We start from the raw sequence: 10,501 nt of genomic DNA, 5'->3' as shown, positions 1-10,501 counted from the left end.
TGTGGCTCCAATTTAGTTTTACAGGTAAGACTTTGCCATTAGTCTGTGGAACACAAATGAAACAAATGTTTCACCTGCATGTTCAGTATGCAGCAGAAATACCTGCAAGTACTGATGTGATGGTTGGAACAGCATAAAATACTTATTTTTTATGAATCTTTCAGATTCATTACAATGTGTTCTTCAGCAAAAAAAGTGAGAAAATTGACAGCTGTAAATTTAAATCTGCAATGAAAAAATAAGCCACATGTTTGAGACCTACGGAATCTAACTTAACAGACCCATGAGTCATGAGTAAGACTGCCTAGTGCAGTCAAAATGCGTCAACTAGGTCATGTCACCCATGTACATTTTTCTTTTGTATGCACTATAATTTCTTATAAAAAAAAAAAAAAAAAAAGGAAAATGCAGTCCTGTTGAGCCAGACTCCAATTTTATTTGGACTCCCATGACAGCACTATGAGAGAGGGGATCCGCCCATTAGGAACAGGAAACCTACAGATAAAAAAAGCGGCACCTCTCCCACGTATCAGTTTGTTTCCTGTTCCTAAAGGGACGGGATCCTACAGGATTTTCAAGGATCCCCGGCTGGCCGGCTCGGGTAGCGGGGGGGGGTGGTGTCTCCTACCTCGGCCGGTGCAGAGATCCTGGAGACATCACGGTGGTCCTGGCAGGGCTGCATGACGGTGACGTTCACAGCAGGGAGCAGTCACCGGTTGTGTTCTGTCTCCAGGCCAGCGTGAGGTAAGTATTTCCCCCTGGTTGTGGCTCCTTCCGGGGGGTGTGGCTGGTGCAGCGGGCTGTGTATTGTGCGGTGGCATTGGGGTGGCACCGCCCGGTCAACTGCTCGCTAGCCGGGCGTCCCACGCTGCTCAGTGCCAACAGGAAGCGCTGCGGGCTGGGGTGACATCTGGCGACAGAGCCGGCGTCTGCTTCCGGGTCTCAGGAGTTCCGCGCATGTGTGGTGTCTCCAATATGGCAGCGCCCACCGGGATTTGCACACCACTCACCGGCCGATCTCCACCTGGGGGTGGACAGCTATTCGGGGGGAGCGCTTGGCGTATCTGCTGACCGGAGGAGGGGTATTTAAACGAGCTCCAGATCCGGTCCCTTGCTACTGGCCTCAATTCCATGAGGTATGGAGTGATCGTGAGCAGCAGCCTCAGCTGCTGGATGTGGTATGTCAGAAGGCTAAAGGGAAGGAGCATGACAGGAGGAGTGAGGAGTCTGGTCGCAAAAGCTCCTCCAGACAGGGATCAGGAGCATCAGCCAGGAAGAATCCCCCTCATATTCCGGTATCTTTCTTTTTGGCCAACCACAGGTAAGTGATCTACGAGAATGTTCACTCAATGACTTGATTCCCCTCATTTATTTTAGGAGAACAAATGCATCGGTAAGGCTAAACATAAAGAATGAGCCATCTGCGGAGTTCCCTTACCCGAATCATGCCCTAAAAAACTGCTCCCTGTATCCAGCAGATGGTGAGGTCTCATGGAAGGGGAGAGGGTGGAGGGCTTTAGATCTTCATAGACTAGATTGCCTTACTTGCCCCCTCAGGTAGCGGAGGAATCCTTTAGTGTGGCAGCAAGCCTGAACGAGATGGTCAGGGCGGAAGTTAAACAGTCCACTTAGTCCCTGTCTCAAGCAGGAAACTAACTACAATGCTCCTCTGGTCTCTGACTCTACGGCAGATGAGGATAGAGATGAAGGTTCCTGCGATTCGGCTTCATCGTCCTCTTCAGATGAAGACACTGCTTCTGTCTACCGCTTGAAAGGATAGATAAATTAGTTAAGGTGGTCAGAGGAACAATGGGCATAACAGAACCCAAACCTCAGCTATCCAAGGAAGAGATTGTTTAGTGGATTGGAGCAAAAGAAGCGTAGAGCTTTTCTGCTAAACGAAAAGATTCAGGAGCTTATTAATAGAGAATGGAAGAAACCTGAGAAAAAAGGTTCCTTGCCACCAGCACAGAAACACAGATATCCCTTTGGTGACCCGGCAGTCAGCAGTTGGGAGAAGGCCCCTAAATTAGATGCGGCAGTGGCAAAACGAGCTTCTTTTCCTTTTGAGGATATGGGAACCCTTAAGGACCCCCTTGACGGGAAGGCCGACACCTTTCTTACAGGTACCTGGGAAATGGCAGCCCGTTCCTTAAGACCTTCGGTAGCATCAACTTGTACAGCCAGGTCAATGATGGCTTGGCTGGACCAATTAGAATCCCAGTTTAAAGGAGGGGGCCTCTAGAGACTCTATTTTAACTGCTCTACCGGTGATAGGCAACAGGACTCTAATGCGGCTAGAAGAGCCCTGTGGTTAAAATGCTGGCCGGGAGATATACAGACAAGGTCAAAGCTCTGCGCCATTCCTCGCAAGGGAAAATATTTGTTTGGTCCGGCCTTGGATGAGCTCCTAGAAAAGGCCGGAGATGACAAAAGTTCCCTAATTCATGTCCTACCGTCGTCCCTTCAATAAGAGATTTTGTCGGGGAAGGAAGCGTGCATTTTCACCCGTTAGAGATTGGTCCAGATGGGAAGATAAGCAGAAGTACAGGATTTATGTTCCGTCGTTCCTCGAGGGAGAGAAAGAAGCCAGACTAATGACTAGCAATAACGGTGGTGGGGGAGATTGTTACACTTTTTTTTCCAGCATGGTCAAAGATCACAAGTAGTGTTTGGGTGCAGCACGCTCTATCTCAGGGTCTCAAACTTGAGTTTAGTCATACCCCACGGGATAATTTTAAATTGACTCCCTTACGCTCTTCTCCCCTTGAACATTCGGCTTTAGAAGAAGAGGTGACTGCTCTTTGTTCTAAAAATGTCTGTATAGAAGTTCCAGAATCTGGAATGGGATTTTACTCTCCCCTGTTCCTTATTCAGAAACCTGACAAAACATATAGGACCATCATAAACCTTAGGTGCCTTAATTATTTTCTGGTCAAACATACCTTCAAAATGGAGTTTATCAATCCAATCTACCCATCCATGTAGATTCCAGCAATTCCTAAGGGTAGCGGTTTTAATGGGGGGAGTAGTTTGCCATTTTCAGTATAGGGCTCTTCCCTTTGGTCTATCTCCGCCCCTAGAGTATTTACAAATATAATCGCTGAAGTTATGGCACATTTACGGGAATCCAATATTCTTATTGTTCCCTACCTAGATGATTTCCTCATAGCGGGGAATTCAATGGATCATTGCTTGTCACAATTGGAGGTAGCTAGAATTAAGTTGGAACACCTGGGTTGGATAATAAATTATGAAAAATCTCGGTTACAGCTCCTAAAAGTTCAGAAGTTTTTAGGGTTGTTGTTAGATTCAACTTCACAACAGTGTCATCTTCCTATGGAGAAGTCAGATAAAATTCAACGACCGGTATTAAAAGCAATTAACAGACCTTCCATGACTCTTCGACAAGCTATGTCCTTGTTGGGGTCCCTCACATTCTCTATTCCAGCTGTCAAATGGGCTCAACTTCACACTAGATCCCTACAGAAAGACGTCTTGATTAATGACAGCCTTGAGAGGGGCCTTACGCTTTGAAGCCGTTAACCCTTAGATCTCTTAGGTGGTGGCTAGATAAAGATAATTTATCTGCAGGCATTCCTTGGGTAAGGGTACTGTCACACAGTGGCACTTTGATCGCTACGACGGTACGATCTGTGACGTTCCAGCGATATCCATACGATATCGCTGTGTCTGACATGCAGCAGCGATCAGGGACCCTGCTGAGAATCGTACGTCGTAGCAGATCGTTTGAAACTTTCTTTCGTCGCTGGATCTCCCGCTGTCATCGCTGGATCGTTGTGTGTGACAGCGATGCGTTCGCTTGTAACCAGGGTAAACATCGGGTTACTAAGTGCAGGGCTGCGCTTAGTAACCCGATGTTTACCCTGGTTACCAGCGTAAAAGTAAAAAACAAACAAACCGTACATACTCACATTCCGGTGTCCTTCAGGTCCCTTGCCGTCTGCTTCCCGCTCTGACTGACTCCCGGCCGTAAGGCAGTACAGAGCACAGCGGTGACGTCACCGCTGTGATCTGCTTTCACTTTACGGCGGCACTCAGTCAGAGCGGGAAGCAGACGGCAAGGGACCTGAAGGACACCGGAATGTGAGTATGTACGGTTTGTTTTTTGTTTTTTTTACTTTTACGCTGGTAACCAGGGTAAACATCGGGTTACTAAGCGCGACCCTGCGCTTAGGAACCCGATGTTTACCCTGGTTACCCGGGGCCTTCGGCATCGTTGGTCGCTGGAGAGCGGTCTGTGTGACAGCTCTCCAGCGACCACACAACGACTTTCCAACGATCACGGCCAGGTCGTATCGCTGGTCGTGATCGTTGGAAAGTTGCAGAGTGTGACAGTACCCTAACACATATAACTCGGATGATAACCACAGATGCTAGCCCCTCAGGGTGGGGGGCCCACATGGGTGACATTGTGGTTCAGGGACATTGGGACCCCCGCACAATGTCTTCATCCAATCAGAGGGAGTTAATGGCGATCGAATTACCAGTTAAAAACTCCTCATATATCTGCAGGGACACCACGCCAGGATCCTTTTGGACAACCAGGTGGCGGTGGCTTATGTAAATCATCAAGGTGGAACACGTTCCGAGGCTCTAATGCAGGTGGCAGATCAACTGTTCCAAACAGCAGAGACAAATTTTCAATCTTTGACTGCTCTTCACATTAAAGGGAAAGAAAATGTAAAAGCAGACGTTCTCAGCCGCAATACGCTAAAACAAGGAGAATGGTCTCTAAACGGTGACATTTTCAATCAAATTGTCCGCAGATGGGGTCAACCGGTGGTGGACCTCTTTGCCACCAGAGACAACAAAAAAGTAAAACGATTTTGTTCTCTGAATCCCAGGGAGAATCCTCTGGCTGTGGATGCTTTCCTGATAAAATGGGATTTTCCTTTGACTTACGCTTTCCCACCATTGAACCTGTTACCTCTAGTGGTGAGGAAAATCAGGGAAGATTAAGCGAGTCATTCTAATTGCCGCATTCTGGCCCAGGAGAACCTGGTTCGCAAAGCTCAGGACAATGTCAGTAGGCGATCCCTGGGTACTACCAGATATCCCGAACTTGCTTTTCCATTGACTGATCTGCCATCCACAAGTGATGGGACTCCATTTAACGGCTTGGAGTTTGAGCGGTCATTGTTAAGGGACAGAGGTGTCTCCCCAAATTTGGTAGATACCTTTTCTAAAGAGTAGGAAACGGATAACAACAAAAATCTACTCTAGAACCTGGAGGAAGTTCCTGGCCTTTTCAGATTTCAACATCAAAGAAGGGGTGCCGATACGCCAGATCTTAGAATTTCTGCAGAAGGGGTTAGAATTAAATCTTTCCACAAGTACACTGAGAGTACAGGTCTCAGCCCTGGGTGCCCTGTTCTCTTGTAATATTGCCAATAATTATTGGGTGTCGAGGTTCATTAACGCAGTCGGTAGAGCTAGACCTTTGCATAAAAACAAGACTGTACCGTGGGACCTAAATCTAGTCCTTTCATCTTTGACGAAAGACCCCTTTGAACCCTTACAAGAAGCCTCAATCAAAATGTCCCTTAAAACAGCTTTCCTGGTAGCTATAACATCGGCTCGCAGGATAGGAGACATCCAGGCACTTTCCAGACTTCCCCTTACACAGAATTCTTACAGGATAGAGTGGTCCTCAAGCCGGACCCAGCTTACTTGCCAAAAGTAGCCTCCCATTTTCACAGGTCACAGGAGATAGTTCTGCCATCTTTTATCCCTAATCCTTCTAACCCTAAAGAAAGAGAACTCCATACATTAGATGTTAGAAGATGCCTTTTACATTATATCTCTGATGCTTGGAAGAAGGATAATGCGTTATACTTATCCTTCCAAGGTCCTAGGAAAGAGTTCAGAGTTTCAAAATACACTCTAGCCAAATGGATTAGGGAGGCTATCTCTCTGGCTTATACTACAGGTGGAGGTCCGGCTCCGCAGAATCAGAAGGCGCATTCCACCGGGGCCATGACATCATCCTGGGCGGAAAGATCTGGAGTATCAATAGAACAAATATGTAAGGCGGCCACATGGTCATCTCCTTCCACCTTTTTCAAACCCGATCGGTTGGACTTGGGATTCTCCTCAGATCTCACTTTCGTGTTAAGGGTGCTACAGGCTATAGTCCCTCCCTAAGGTGGCTTACATCTCTGTAAATTTCTCGTAGTGCTGTCATGGGAGTCTGAATAAAGCATTAAGCTACTTACCGGTAGTGGCATTTTTCGGAGGCCCATGACAGCACCCTTAGTTCCATCCCTATTCACGTGGGGGTTGCACTTCCTTAAAATAAAAAATAAAAAAGTTTTTTTCACGTGTGAGATCTGGGTTGCAGTTTTTTATTAAGATATTGTATATGATTGTTTTATATTTGTATGCTACTAACTGCGGTAGTCCTCTAAGGCTCTGTAATACAGCCGATACGTTGGAGAGGTGCCGCCCTTTTGTATTTGTAGGTTTCCTGTTCCTAATGGGCGGATCCCCTCTCTAGTAGTGCTGTCATGGGCCTCTGAAAAATGCCGCTACCGGTAAGTAGCTTAATGCTTTTTTTTCTATTTTCCTATGCAATAAGTATGTATGTAATTATCTTTCACCTGATTTGAGGCTGCATACCAGTGCGGAAGTGGTGAGATGTCGTTTGTAGGTATTGCTGTGGAGTAGATGAGGCAAGGAGAGGAGTGCTGTCCTGTCCGGTGACAGGCGCTCCATGCAGCGCTACCGGGCAGGCATGGATGTTCAGGTGCTGTGGTAGAGTCCTGTGGTAGGATGATGACCGGAGATTGCAGGATCTGCGTGACATCAGTGGTCACGTGTGGTCCATGTGACTGCCGCAGGTACGAGGCACCGTAAGGACCAAACTTATCCTACATGTTTCGGAAATCGGTTTCCTTCAGATTTTTTTTTTTTGTTTGTTTGTTTGTTAAAGATTAGAGATGGGCGAGCCCAAATGGTAAAATTCAGCATCTGTACCGAACACCTACTGTTCAGGCACAGACAACAAACACTGACTTCACCAGGAAGTCCGTGTTACTGTTCGGATTTGGCTGCCCGAATACCTTGTGTTTGTTGTGCTGTCTTGTGCATGAAAAGAGCGTTAAACACAGCTTCTGATCGGTGGTGAAATCCCCGCCGGTCAGAGAGCCACAGTTCCCATGCTGTCAAAAGACAGTGTGAGTGCTCAGCTGTGATTAGAGGTATAAAGTTTACCTCCAGTCACTGGTGTCAGCTGATGGGACAACTGCTCCCGTCATCTGACAACTGAACAAAATCTTTTTTACTTTTTTGTTGTCTCTGGTGGCAAAGCAGGAGCTGCGGATGTGAGTATTCATCAGCTACTCCTGCACTGTAAATAAATAATTTAAAAATACAGGGGAACCTATACCTTTTTTTTACCAGTCCTGGGCGGGGATGGGTCCCCACGCCCTATTTAAATAATACGGTGTGGGGTCCCCCCCCCCATTTTTGACAACCAGACTTGCTAGAGCAGACAGCTGGGGGCTGGTACTCTCAGGCTGGTGATGAGCCATGGATGTTGACCCCTCCCATCCTAAAAATAGCAGCCCGCAGCCGCCCAGAAAAGGCACATCTATTAGATGCACCAATTCTGGCTCTTGCCACTTGCCCTCTAGCAGTGGCAAGTGGGTTGATAGTTGGGGGGGATTGGATTTGATGTCATCTTTGTATTGTCCGGTGCCATCAAGCCCCAAGGTTAGTAATGGAAAGGTGTCAATAAGACGCCCACATTACTAACCCCATAGTCACTGTATGAAAACACAAACGCCAAGAATAAAGTCCTTTTTTTTTTTTTTTAATAAATGTATTTTTTATTAAAGCATATGACACGCCGTTTACACAGGCCGATACAATTTCCAGACAAATACCGTACATTAGATACATGACCTGATAATATATTTTCATTTTACTAAACAACACCCCTCTCCCTCCCCCCAATCTCTTGCCCATTATCCAATACAACCATCTGACAGCATCACCTCTTGAGAAAAGATAACAAGCTTTACAAAAACACGCCTGTACATGTAGGAGTTCCCCCAGAACCAACTACACAACACCCATTCTACTTTGCAGTAACTCAGCAGACGCCACACCTGGGTAATCCATCCACCCCACACATTTTCAAATTTTGTATTCTGAGCGCTCTTAATGTATATGTGTATATATATGTGTGTATTGCCCCACATCCGCCACCCATTTCTCCTTAATCCTTAACGGATGCTTCAATAAAAAGGTATCCATCAGACCCCTGTACATCAAGGTAATAAACCCCCTCGTACTCCTCCGAGGCCCAATAAGATTCAACAAGCTATCTGCAGATTCACGCGCGACACCTCATTTTGACAGTTTAGGGCATGTCTCAACTGCAGGTACTGAAAGAATGACTTCTAGGTTAAAGGAAACTCAGTCCTAAGTGTCTCAAATGTTTTAATAACATCTCCATCAAGCAACTGAGACACGAACCAAATGCCAATGCACCCCCACTGACCGAACCCCCGCAATCTCATGAGCTTTGCCAACCTAGGTTCAAACTAAATTGGCGTATATCTTGTAAATTCTGTTACTCCCCTCCATTGCTTAATTTTCTGCCATACTTTCCCCATCATAGCTATTGTTGGGAATTTTTTGGGGTTAATTCTGAATCTACCTGCTTCAAGACTGGCCAACAATGGGCCCTTCCCTACCGTGCGTTCAATGATTATTCCCGCTGAAGAGCTTTGTTCTGGCTCTCCCCAACCTACCATGTGCTGGCATTGAGATGCTATATAGTAGATCCATGGATTAGGGACCGCCAGACCACCCTCATCCTTTGCCCTTTGCAGATGTTCCAATTTGATGCGTGCCCGTCCACCCCTCCAAATTAAATCCCTAAATAGAGTATTGATCCTATAAAATTTACTCTGAGGCAGCCACACTGGAGCATTATGCAATATGTAGAGGAGCTGAGGCATAAGTATCATTTTGATCAAATTGGCTCTGCCTGCGACCGACAGAAATAGCTTCTTCCAGGCCCCAATCTTCTGCTGGAACTTCCCAAGCAAAGGAGTCAGGTTGAGCCGCACATAGTCCTCTATTTTGTCCGAAACCACAATGCCCAGATACTTAAACTCATGTACTACTCTTAAGGGAACCCCAGGGTCAAGAGTCAGAGGAGCCGCCGTGTCCATGGGCAACAACACAGACTTCTCCCAATTAATAGATAATCCGGAAAGAGCCCCAAATTTAGGAATACTGTTCATAGCGGCCCCCAGAGACTCCTGTGCATCTTCCAAGAACAATAACACGTCAGCGTACAGGGCTATTTTTTCTTCATAGTTTCCATACCGAAACCCCTTTACGTCCCTGTCCCTCTGTATTGCCGCCTCCAAGGGCTCAACAGCAATTGCAAACAGCAGAGGAGACAAGGGGCACCCCTGCCGTGTTCCCCTATATAAAGGGAAATCCCCCGACAAGACTCCATTCACCCGTATCCTGGCTCTTAGAGACGCATACATCAGCTGCACCCAACGTATGAACTCACCAAAACCCATAGCCTTCATGACCGCCCACAAATACCGCCACTCCACACTATCAAATGCCTTAGCGGCGTCTAAAGACACCACAACCCTCCGACCCATATTATCCGCCTTTACCTGCATATTGAGAAACAGTCATCGAAGATTACACACTAGAACTATTGGGCATAAACCCGGACTGGTCCCGGTGTATTAGTGTTATCACCTTGTTAAGACGGTTAGCCAACATCTTGGCCAAGATTGTGATATCTATCGTTAATAATGAGATTGGGCGATACGAAGCTGGATCCCTCGGATCCTTACCCTGTTTTGGCAGTACAACAATTATTGCCTCCCGCATGGACCTCGGCAGCTCCCCCTCCACCAGACCAGCAGCATACACCTCCAATAAGGCAGGAAGCAGTATCTCTCTATATTTTTTTTATACACCTCCCCCGGGATCCCATCAACCCCCGGGGCTTTATCATTGGGCATAGAGACCAATGCGGCGTCAAGCTCCTCCAAATTAAACGGCTCCTCGAGAAGTGCCCGATCGGCCACTGAGAGTCTGGGAAGCTGTACCCCTGTTAAGAAACCATCCACCTCCTCCATCGTTGGCTGTACCCGTGATTTATAAAGATCGGAGTAATACTCCGTCATCACCTCCAAAATTGCTTTGCAACCAGTGTGCTCCCTCCCCTCCCTTCCCTTCAAAGGGACTATGTGTGGAATCTCTGCGCCGTCACTATTCTGGAAAGGAGATGGCCTGCCCTGTCCCCCTCTTCAAAGTATTTGGCAGTTTGAAACATTCTTCTACGTTCCGCTGTTTTCACTGCCATCTGACATACTGTATTCTGCCCCACCTTTAACCTTCCCTGTGCCTCTGGGGATTGATCGTTAATTAATGCCTCCTCCAACTCTTTTATCAACATCTGATCCTTCCTGCCTGTTTCTGCCTTGATTCG

This window comes from Ranitomeya variabilis, chromosome 1 (assembly GCF_051348905.1).
Source record: "Ranitomeya variabilis isolate aRanVar5 chromosome 1, aRanVar5.hap1, whole genome shotgun sequence".
Taxonomy (NCBI): Eukaryota; Metazoa; Chordata; class Amphibia; order Anura; family Dendrobatidae; genus Ranitomeya; species Ranitomeya variabilis.
The sequence above is the reverse complement of the archived record's forward strand: the minus strand, read 5'-3'. Positions refer to the sequence as shown.